Source organism: Lutra lutra, chromosome 3 (genome assembly GCF_902655055.1).
Source record: "Lutra lutra chromosome 3, mLutLut1.2, whole genome shotgun sequence".
In the NCBI taxonomy this organism is placed as follows: Eukaryota; Metazoa; Chordata; class Mammalia; order Carnivora; family Mustelidae; genus Lutra; species Lutra lutra.
The window spans coordinates 124,727,495-124,737,938 of NC_062280.1; the positions used below are offsets into that span (position 1 = coordinate 124,727,495).

Sequence of the window (10,444 nt, forward strand, 5' to 3'; positions counted from 1 at the left end):
TTGTTGGCTCCATTTCATTTTGGCTGTCCTAAGCGTTATGTATGAAAAATCTTTTTCTATTCACCTTCTGGAGCAGGAATTTTTTTTTTCTTTTCTTAGAGACAGAGTGTACGCAAACAAGGGGAAGGTGGAGCAGAGGCAGAGGGAGAAAGAGAATCTTTTTTTTTTTTTTGGAGGTGTAAGTGAATTTTTATTGGGAAGGGAAGTTGTCAACTTAAACAGCAGCAAATGAAGAATGAATAAGGAAACTTCCTGTTGTCACAGATACACAGGACCTCTGTCATATATGATACAGGAGGCATTTTAATTTGTGACCCCCAGCGCAGAAATGCCAAATGCTTTTCCATTCAATCGAATACTTCTGGATTCCTACCAAAAAGGAATACATTAAGAGCATGGAAAAGTTGCTTACGGATAGGAAACCCCTGAAGAGGGAGGGAGGGAATGTAGAAATTAGGAAGTTATGCAGAACACTCTGTAAATTGTAATGACTACATTTTCATATCTTCACAGTAATACAAAACACAGTCACTTGCAGAACTGGTTCAGATTACTTCAATACCAGATACATTTTTAGTCCTCTAGAGAAGTGTTTGGAAGTTACTTGTGTTTATAGGAAATGAAGCTATTAATACTTTTCTACAGCAGTAACTGCACACCAGGAAGGCCAAGACAAACACAAAATCAAGGAATGGAGTTTTTCCCAAAGCTGCGGTGTGAAAAGACTATAAACAGTTGATTCCAAACACATGAGTGGGTTCTTTGCTATAGGAAATCCAAATGGAATAAGGAATGGAGATGAGTAAAAAGGTTTCTTGAGGGGACGAAGGATGACCACCCTGTAAGCATTTAGTTTTCTGCCCCTTCTGCCGCATCACATTCTTCTCCTGCACTGTCTGATGTCCATAATGTTAGGTTGTCTCTAAGCAACTGCATGATGAGGGTGCTGTCTTTGTAGGAATCTTCATTCAGTGTGTCAAGTTCTGCGATGGCCTCATCAAAAGCCGTTTAAGCCAGGGTGCAGGCAAGCTCTGGGTTATTAAGGATCTCATAGTAAAACACAGAGAAGTTAAGAGCCAGCCCCAGGCGGATCGGGAGCGTGGGCTGCATCTCTTTCTTGCTTATGTCAAAAGCCTCTTGGTAAGCTCCTTGGGAATTATCTATCGTTTGCTTTCGATCATCACCACATGCAACTTCAGCAAGGTACCGGAAGTAATCTCCCTTCATTTTCAGATAGAAGACCTTACTCTCTGGATTAGTTGCATTGGCTATTAAATACTTATCCAACAATTCCAGCACCGTGGTGCAGATGGACCTCAGCTCGGACTCCGCTTTCTCCCGATAGTCCTTAATCAGCTGCAACTTCTTGTCCGAGGTGTCGGTTTTCTGCTCGATGCTCGAGATGACCCTCCAGGCAGACCTGCGGCCGCCGACCACGTTCTTGTAGGCCACCGAGAGCAGGTTGCGCTCCTCGTTGGACAGCTCGGCGCCCTGCTTGGTCACGGCCTTCATGCAGGTGGCCATGTCGTCGTAGTGCTCGGCCTGTTCGGCCAGCTTCGCCTTCTGGATCAGCTCCGTCTTCTCCATGGGGACGTGGAGAGGAGAGCGAGGGCGAGCACCGAGCCGGATCGGGAGGAGGCGTGAGGACCGCCTTCACGTCTCCGCGGCCGCGGCGCGAGTCCGAGAAAGAGAATCTTAAGCAGGCTTTCCTCCAGCACAGAGCCCATCATGGGGCTTGATCTCTTAGCCCTAAGATCATGACCTGAGCAGAAACCAAGAGTCCAATGTTTAACCTACTGAGCCACCCCATTGGCCCTGGAGCAGTAATTCTTAACATAGGGTCCAAATCCATGAGATTGGTGGACAGTTTTTTTGCTTAGATGTGTATATTCTAGGGAGAGGACCCTGGAGATGACCTCCCAGTTGTAGCGGTAGGCAGGAAGGGTGACAAAGGGAGAGCTTTTGGTGCACAGTGGAATAATTTTTTTATACATTTGGCAGAGGAAGTACCTCCATTGGGGGAAAGAATGACAAAAGGCTAGGAAAACAGAAAAGCCAAACAGAAAAAAAGAAAAGAAGAAAGAAAAGAAAAGGAAAGAAAAAAGAAAAGAGCCAAACAACCATTTCATCCACTAGCTGCAAACAGATGAAGGCATTTCTCCTTTCATACAGAGGCAGGGACCCAGATAGGAATGGAAGCAGCTGCTCTGACTTCAGTGATTGAGAAGGAAAGGGGGGAATGATATTTCAAAATCAATTCATAGGCCACAGGGACCCCATGAAGCACATGAGAGAGAGAAAGGTAGAAAGTAAAAACATTATTGGGATGTTAGAAAGCGATAGTTATACCTTTGTTAAAGGCAAAAAATTCATGTTTTATGTGAAGTGCTTTCTGGACCAATAAGTGTTTGACAAAGTGAGATGTCATAAAAATGTCCACTGTTATTTCTGCTGTTTCTTGGCAGTAGTAGGAAATGTATTGATTCAACTGAGAAATATTTATTGGCACCTACCATGTGCCAGGCCTTGTGCTAGACGCTGGGGTTACAGTGGTGAACAAGATCCACGGAGCCTGGCCTGCAGAGCTGTCATGATGCCAGGGATGATGAATTGAAGAATTTCAGTGAAGCGTGTCTGGTGCCAAGAGTGGAGACATGCCAAGTACTGTGGGGTCCAGAGCAAAGCCCCTTGCCCAACTGGAGCAAAAGCCTTTGGAGGAATTGACCCTAAGCTGCCACCCGATGGATGTTGACATTTGCTGGTTTGGAGGGACAGCAGGGAGCAAGGAGGAGAGAGTGATACAAACTGTGGGAGGAGTATCTGGGGAGGTCTGAAGGGAAGCGAGAGCTGGGCAGGTGTGAGGAACGAAGGAAGCACAGCTTGGGCAGAGCGGAAGTGGCGAGGAATAAGGCTGGGATAATGCCAGCTTCCCTGAGGCCTTGCAAGGGTATTACTAAGGAGTTGGGACTTTGTCCTTTGTCCTAAAGGCTATGGGAGGCCGCTGTGATCCCTGGCATTTGGGAAGGATCCCTTGGCAGTGATGCAGAGAAAGGATTGGAGAGAGTGAGTCTAGATCGAGGATGGGATGAGATGATGGGCTGGACTGCGATGCCGGCGGTGGAGGTGAAGGGAAAGGGATGGATTCTGCCCCTTGTGGAAACCAAAAATCCATTCCAAAGGACTCCCTAAAAGTGCCTGCTCACCTCTGGCAGAGGTGGTGTCTGGTGACTCAGCAAGAAAAGCTGGAGGAGGAAATCATCAAACACAAAAATCCTCTATGGGCTGTAGGTGAAAACTGCACGCATTCAAGCAGCTGTCCCTGTGGGCAATCAGAGGGTAATTAGGCCTCACTTGCTGATGCAATCTGGCCACTCCAGACTAAAATGGAATTGAAGTGGGAGGGAATGGCGAAGTCCAGGCCTGTGGCGGTATCCTGGCGGGGGAGTTCCAGCTGCAGGAAAATGTGATGGTCAGACCGAAGCTAGAGGAGGGCTGATTTGAGAAGCCAGGTTAGAACTGCGCAGTGAGTAGACAACCAAGAAGGAGAAGAATACTGGGTCTAAGCACTGCGCACTGGTTAATTCTAGGCCAAGTTATGGGGGACATTCAAAGAACAGGTGTTCAGAGAGGGCAAGAAATCTGCTGATACAGCACAGCTGGGAGCAAGGACAAAGATACAGGTGACAGCCTGGGGGACATCTTTTAACTGGGCAATTAGACAATCAGTGACTCCTCAAGGCTCCTTGAGAGTTTGGCCATAGAGCGAGAATGTGGCCAAGGGGCAGAATCTTTCTTGCTCAATCTGAAGGCAAAGTGGAGGGAGTTTTGCCTAACCATTGTCTTCCAGCTCACTTTGGACTGACCTTGGCCAATGTAATAGTGCTCAGCCATTAATTCATTTTTTTTGTTGTTTGAGCCAATATCTGAGAACCTAGTGTCAGTTACAGTTTACAGATGTATAGCTCTTCACGGTGTTCACGCACACCATGCGATGATGGTGACAAGCGCTAACATTCCCTGAGCAATTCCTTTGAGCCATGCCTTTTGCTACACGGCTTACATGTTTTCTCGTTCAGTCCTCACAACCTAGGGTACTACTGTCCTAAATTGACTTACAGAGAGGTTAATGAACTTACCCAGTTCTTACATAATACCCACAACAACTCTGTGAGGGCAGTAGGGCAGGGTCTCCTCTATTTTATAGATGAGGCAAAGCAGGTTGGGAAGAGTTGCCCAAAGTCATACTCAAGTAGTGGTGATGGGGGCCCAATCCCAATCTCTTTCTATCACATGCCTGTAAAGGAAGAAAGAGCACGTGGCTCTGCTTCATTAAGTTAAAGGTGTGTTTCGGGGATGATGTCTTGGTTCCTTGTCTGATCCAAAGGGCAAAAGCTCTAGCTAACCACCTTGCTTGTGCTGGGCCAACCCACAAGAAGCGAATATTGGAGATGAGAGTAAAATTGGGGTGAAAGGAACTACATGCTGAAGGTCTCCCGGAGCTGTACACATTTGAGCTATTTTGTCCAGTTATCACAGTAACTGCACTAATTCTTGTTGCACTGTGCACCTGACTTGGTTAGGAAGAGACTTGTATAATGGCTAGATGCTGTGTCAGGGTCCCCTCTGCTGTCAGAACCCTCTTTGTTCACCATTCTGCCCTTAGTGAGAGTTCAGAAACACCAGGTCTAGCATTACTTTGTGTAACGAAAGATACTGACTCTATGTATTACTTATATTGCATAACAAATTATCCCCAAACTTAATGGATTAAACCAACACACATTTATTATCTTACAATTTCTGTGGGTCAGGAGTATAGGCATAGCTTTACTAGGTTGCCTGCTTCAGGGTATCTACCTGGTTGTGATAAAGGAGTCAGCCAGGGTTAGGATCTCATCTGAAGGTTCAACTGGAGAAGGATCCACTTCTATGTCTCTATGGTTGTTGGCAGGATTCACTTACTATTCAGTCCTGCTGGACTGAGGGCCTCTACTTCTAGTTGGCTGTTGGCCAACCAACCAACCCTCAACTGTTTTCTGTGGGCTTCTCCAACATGGCAGCTTGTTTCATCAAAGTGTACAAGCCAAGAAGAGGAGGGGAGTTGCTAGGAAGATGGCAAAAGCCCAATATTTTGTAACTTAATCACAGCCCATCACCTTTATCTTTTTCTAGGAGTTAGAAGCAACTTACAAGGAGAGTCCTTGTCCGCACCCAAGGAGAGAGGTACTTACACAAGGACATGAATACCAGGAAGTAATGATTATTGGGGGCTATCACAGAAGCCTGCCAAACACAACTCTAGCTTGAGAGTGAAAGGCATAAGGCGGCAGCAAATGGGGAAAAAAATAAAGGCTACTATTTTTTGATGACTTATCATGTGCTGAGCCTTGTGCTGAGCCTTGTGCTGAGCACCACACAAGAATTAATGGTCTCATGTAATTCTCACAACAACCCCGTGGCATATATATTATTATTCCCATTGTACAGATAACACAAAGATCAGAGGGATTAAGTAACTATCTCAAGGTCAAATAGTAAATGGTAGAGCCAGGATTCAAAGTTAGATCTGCCAAACTACAAAGCCCATCCGTTACTGGGATGCCTTTTTACCTGTGTACTCGAATGTCTCCTACTTGCCTCCCTCTCTCTGGTCCTATGGTCACCCCCTTGAGCCTGGAGCCTGGACTTCCGCTCTTTTGACAGTCCTGTACCTTAGTGCGCCTTTCTAACATTAGGATCCACACTTCTAATCCTACTATCTACATTCTTTTTCTTTAGTACCATTTCTGTTAGCGTTCGAAGATCTAGGTCTTGCTGGAGTAACTCTAGGAGGACTGGGGAGATCTGGAGCAGTTTGGGGGAGGATAGCTCTGAGCAGAATTCTCTCCAAATGGTTGGGGCGTGGCATAATTTGAACACTGCTTTTCTGATGGTATCACAGCCTGCAGTGGCAACTGGAAGGATCAGGGCCTTTCTTGGGTGTAACTGAAGATGGGGAGGTGAAATCAACTGTGATGGGCCATTTAATAAATGCAGGAGGTGAGAGAAGGGAAGAAGCCATGGGTTCAGTCAGCTGGGTGGATGGTGGCCACATTTATTGGGACCAGAAAACCCCGGAGGAGGAGAGGGGAAGGGGAGAGAAGTTTTGAATATGCAGAGTTTGAGCACCTGTGGGTGTTAGGTGGTTTGCAGGATCTACTGTTCATTTTGCTGGGTCTGATAATAGAATGAAGATATGATTATATAATTAGAATCAGCAGTTAGAGCTAATTCTCAAAATGAGATGATGTAGGAGACTGCTTTAAAATACTCTTTTAAAAAAAAGACTTTATTTATTTATCTGACAGAGAGAGAGACAGTGAAAGAGGGAACACAAACAGGGGGAGTGGGAGAGGGAGAAGCAGGCTTCCCGCTGAGCAGGAAGCCTGATGTGGGCCTTGGTTCCAGGACCCCAGGATCACGACGTGATCCGAAGGCAGACGCTTAATGACTGAGCTACCCAGGTGTCCGAAAATACTCTTTAAAGGAGCATTTTGCTGGACTTTAAAATAGTCCGGAAAAAAAAAAAAAGAAAAGAAAAAGCATGGGGAAAGTTGGGGATGGAGGCATTTAGAATGAAAACAAATTGATGGTGTCAGAGTGGAGTGGTGGGTCCATGGGGTTTCTCATACTATTCACTCTATTTTTACATAGCCTGAAAATTTTGAGGATGATGATAAAGATGATGATGACGGTGATGACGATAAGAGCAAGAAGAGGAAACGAGGAAGAAGGACACAGACTATCCCTCTCAGTAACCTGGCTGGGAAGGGAAACCATGCAATGGATATGAGAAGCACAGAGACATGAAGGAGTTTTTTGTGTCTTTTGTTTGTTTGTTTGTTTGTTTTTTGTTTTGGTTTTAAAGATGAGACTCTAGAGCACATATATTGGCTGAGGGAAAGCACTTGAGACGAGAGTACAACTTAGCCATTGACACAAAACTGCTTAGTTAGAAGCCATCCTACAATATAATGGCTCCCAATCATTTATGGTCAAGATGTGTAGATAAGTGGACAGTCAGCGGATGGTAGAGTGATGGACACTGGCCTCAGCGGGGAAGACTCAACTTTGTTCCTCATGTCTCCCTTCTCCCTAGCACAGGCTAAAGCTGAAATGTCCTCCGGGGGCCAATGACAGAAGCCTAAGAGAACAACACACAAATTCTCTTGAGGCCTGGGCTTGGAACCAGCACACTGTCACTTTCAACTTACAAGCCAAAGCAAGTCGCACAGCTGAGGAGAGAAAAAATATCTCCAACTCCCTTCACGGGAGGGAGAGGGTTAAGAGTTGATAAAAAGCTGAGGCTAGTAAATGAAATTCTCTTAGCTGGAAGGGGGTATATCAGAATTCTGTCTATATTAACCTTTTGGCTTGACTTACAAGAGGCATAGTCTTATCCCTTCCAGGCTGAAGCTGTCTGGGCCTGGGGAAAAGAGCTTGAACCTCAGGTGGGCCCAAGATTCTCTTTCAGGAGTGATTAGCTATGGGCAATTAAGGAGCCAGATTATATAAAGTCAGGACTGCTTGGGTTGAGCCATAGGCCTTGGAAAACCACAGTAACAAGGGTAGAAACTCAGAATCTCGTAGAAGAAGATGATCTATAGAGAAGAGTGGAGAAACAGGCAGGGATGACCAGAGATCTGGGGCTGTGAGGGCATGAAGCCTGGGAGAGAAGTGGGAAGGGAAAAAACACGCGCACACGCAGACATACATGCACACATATGCGTACACACAAACATACGTGCACACAGCCAGGCAAGTAGTTTCCTAGAGTAGTCTAACAGATGCCTGGAGAGAGGCTAAGGAGGACAGCAGATCCAAGTATCGACAGTCAGATGGAGAAGTGGACTGTCTGCAGATGACTGATCCTATCAGGTCTTTCCACAATCAGTGCAGAGAGACTCCCTTGAATGCTTACCCTAAATCTCTTTTCACGTGGATTAGTTCGAGCGTTCCTTGTACAGAAAGATTCCTTGATGAATACGTTCATGTAAAACCTTTAAGGTTCCACACAATAGTTCATGGTTGTGCTCATATAACCAAGAAATAATGTGTGCAAGTCACCTTGCTGTAGGGGACTCAAAATATGATCCAGTCTCTGCCTTTATGGAGAGTAAATCAGGATCGGGGAAACAGGAAATTTATAGCCTGCTAGTCAAAGACAACCCAGACATTGGAAAACTTTCTACACAGTGCTATGGAAGGAAAGGGCTGCAGAAGTTCAAAGGCAGAAAAGATGGCTGAGGGCCGTAGTAATCAGGTAAGGCTTATCTGGAGGAAATAGGACCAGATCTGTTCAGAGTAGGAAGGAGACTGCTGGCGGGCTGAGCTCAGGGCCCCCATTTCCCACCTGAGTGCTGTGACCTGAGCTGCAGGCACAATGGCCAAGAGGACTGAAAATGCTTTGCAATTAGCAGTCTTGCACACTTAAACTTATACAATCTCAGATGTGTTAGGGAGGTGATGCTGGAAGCCGCCTGACAGGCTGTTTCAGGTGTCTAGGTCCCAAGTACAGAAAAACTAGACAGAGAGTGAGAAAGGGAAAGAGGAAGGAGGAGGATCAGGGATTCAGATTTCACTGGACGCCCCCAGTGTCATCGTTTTCAAAAGTGACTTTCCTGTGTGCAGCCAGGGCTGAGAACCACTGTTCTAGGATTTCATGAGTGGGAGACAGAGCTCATCACTGTTGACAGGGCAAGAGAGGGAAGGAGGTATAGCCAGATGGAGGAAGTAAGATTGATTGCTTGGTGTTAAAAAAAAAAAATCCACTTGTCATTTAGAAGTATGGGTATTGGAAAAACACACTGTGGAGTAAACTGCAGGAAGAAAGAGGTGGAACAATGGATCCATACACAGGAAAGAAAGAGACAAGGAAAAAGGCGTGGCTTTTTAGCCTATTAACGGCTTTACATGCAGTGTTGTGGGGAAAACTGAAACTGGTGGTCGATGGGCCTAGCACAGGGGCCTGTAATAAATGGAACTGTTGTTTCATATAATCTAATTCATTCCAAAAATGACTATAACAGGTGGGTATTAGGAGGGTACTAGGGTATTAGGAGAAAAGAGAGTCAAAGAACCTCATCCAAACTCCTACAGTTGATAAATTTGGAACCCAAAGGTAGGTGTAGTAGGAGGCTCTCCCACCACAATACATCACAGCAGAGGGCTGAGCACGAGAATGTGGGTACCGAGCTAAGAAGGTGGGAAGAACAAAAGAGAACTAAAGAGACGGGAAAAGTCAAGAAGGCAGGAGGAGAGCCGTGGGCACACTGAATCGAGTCAGGAGGCTAAGGGAGTATCTTGAAGAGATTCACCCAGTATCCTTGACATGTCTAGGGTACAGTGGGAGTGAGGAGGAGAAAGCCAAAACCCACAACAAGGGAAAGCATTTAAGACTCTCCGAGTTGTTGGAGGGTGGGAGGGAGGGATGCATGTGGGCTGTCGCACAGATCCCGGCTACAGCAGCAATCCAAGAAAAGCTACAGGTGGACTCACATCCCAGCACCCTTTCTCAGTCTCATGACACCCTGAGATGGGCATTATTATCATCATCTTCACTGTAAAGATGAGGGGATTGAGCTCAGGGGTGAGTACGCTGTGAGGAGCCCAGATCAGAACTGGCCAGTAAGCCCTGGCTTGTTTTTGAAACTTCTCTGCAGGAACCTGTTCATCACCCTCTGACAAAGACCTGTTTCGCTTTGGAAAGACTCAGGATATGAAAAAAACACACCTGGCAGAACGTGGGACAATCTATCCCATCATTGTTACACTCATCCAAGGACATCCTTTAAACATGTGATCCTCGTAAAAAAAAAAAAAAAAAAAAAGACACCTATATTCATTCGAGCCTCTGAGCAGCGCTTCTCGAATTTTCATGTGCATCGCACCACCTGGAGATCTGACCCAAGTAGGTCAGTGGTTCTGATTTCTATCAATGTCGCCGGTCCGCAACCCATACTTGGAGAGGTCAAGGCCTTGGGGCAGTGGTTCCCAAACTTCCATGAGCATTCGAATGCCTGGGGGCGTTTCCAAAACTTCTGATTCCTATGTCCTACCTCCAGAAATTATGGTTTAATTGGTCCGGGGTATGCTCTGGGTTTGGAATTTGTAAAAGACCTCCACTTAATTCTAATGCGCAGACAAGTTCAGGAAGCACGTAGAAAGCATACGACCAAACATATCCATAAGAAGCCCAACCAATAATGTAAGGACAAGTTAGTTTAAATTATGCACGGCATAGTGCAGAGGGCGGTGGTGGAGACGGGGAGCAGGTCGCAAACCAACTGCGCCTCCCGCTCTGTAGCGCGGGTTAACCAACTGTGCCTCCTGCTAAGGATAAGGAAGCCACGCCCCCAGCCCCAAGCGCTGGAGGGGCGACGGCCCGCACGCTGCTTGCCGGAGC

The 10,444-nt window shown here is 46.2% G+C and overlaps 2 pseudogenes; both read right to left on the reverse strand.

Annotated features, from left to right (window-relative positions):
- The window catches only part of LOC125096227 (ral guanine nucleotide dissociation stimulator-like), a 254,921-nt pseudogene that overhangs the window by 112,583 nt on the left and 131,894 nt on the right, over positions 1-10,444 (reverse strand).
- Positions 175-1,602, reverse strand: LOC125096220 (14-3-3 protein theta-like; annotated as a pseudogene).